General features: G+C 33.8%; 1 pseudogene; it reads left to right on the top strand.

Moving 5' to 3' along the window:
• Positions 1 to 389: 389 nt before the first annotated feature.
• Positions 390 to 967, top strand: LOC131748092 (splicing factor U2AF 35 kDa subunit-like; annotated as a pseudogene).
• The last annotated feature ends 322 nt before the right edge of the window (positions 968 to 1289 follow it).

The raw sequence follows: 1289 nt of genomic DNA, 5'->3' as shown, positions 1-1289 counted from the left end.
AATTTATTCTAATTATACTAATATTGGACCTTTGAATTACCACATTGTAATTCACAAATAAATTTATATACATTTTTGTGTATTTTCTGGATATTTTATCTGTAGGCATGGGTACAAATATGATGCTCATCATTCTGCAACCATTAATTTTCAATTAAATATATCTTAAAGAACTTTCTCTGTACATATAAATATGAAAAATTCAATAGAGTGGATATATTATATTTAACTTAGTGATTATTATTATCATGAATATTTAAGTTTTTTCTATTTGTTTTCGATTATAGGCTGTTTTTTTAAATTGCTTTCCCCAAAGGTTGCACCAATTTAAATTCCCTTCGTAGAAGGTCAGCTCTGCAGGCAGTAGTATTGGCAGTGGCAGGTGGGAAATGGCACACTACTTGATCTCCATCTTTGGCACCAAGAAAGACAAAGTCAACTGTTCATTTTATTTCAAAATAGGAGTATGTCCTCATGGAGACAGATCCATTCAGTCACACAATATACCAACCAGACCAATGCCTGCTTGAACATATACCATAACCTTCAAAACTCTTCATTGCCTGCTGACAGTTTGTGCTGTGCTATGAATGATGTCAAAATGCAAGTACATTATGATGAATTTTTTGAGGAGGTTTTTACAGAAATAGAAAAGTAGAGTTAAGTTGAAGAGAAGAACATCTGTGATAACCTTAGAGATCAATTAGTTGTAAACATGTATGTCAAGTTTCATCCTGAAGAAGATGCAGAAAAGGATTTGATTGACTTGAGGCTCTCCTCTGGGACAGACTTCAGAGAAGCCTTCTGTCACCAGTATGAAAAGGGAGTGTGTACAGGAGAAGGCTTCTGCAACTTCATACATTTGAAGCCCATTTCTAGAGGATTGTGGTGAGAGTTATATGGACACCATCACAAAAAGCATAGATGGAGGTCAGGGCCTGGGGACCAGAGTGTGGACAGAAGGTAGTGGAGAGATCATGAAAGATGTGGGCAATTCTAAGCCATGCCATTTTTACCCTATGTCTTCTAGAAAGTGTAGTTGATTGACCAAGCTAGTTCATAATGGGAATTTTTTAAACAACAACAACAAAACCAACAAAGATGGGTTTCTGAATAAAATCTGTAGTGATATAGTAAAAAAATAAATAATACACATCACAAGTTTATGAAGCTGACCATCTCATATAACATTGGCTCTTGTTTTAATATTGATTTTTTATTACAAACAATATTGAATATTTTGTTTGCTAATGGCCATTTATATTTCTTTTCCTAGTTATTTATTGTCT

The sequence above is a fragment of the Kogia breviceps genome, chromosome X, assembly GCF_026419965.1.
Source record: "Kogia breviceps isolate mKogBre1 chromosome X, mKogBre1 haplotype 1, whole genome shotgun sequence".
NCBI classification, from domain to species: Eukaryota; Metazoa; Chordata; class Mammalia; order Artiodactyla; family Physeteridae; genus Kogia; species Kogia breviceps.
Note: the sequence above shows the minus strand (reverse complement) of the source record. Positions and strands in the feature narration are given on the sequence as shown.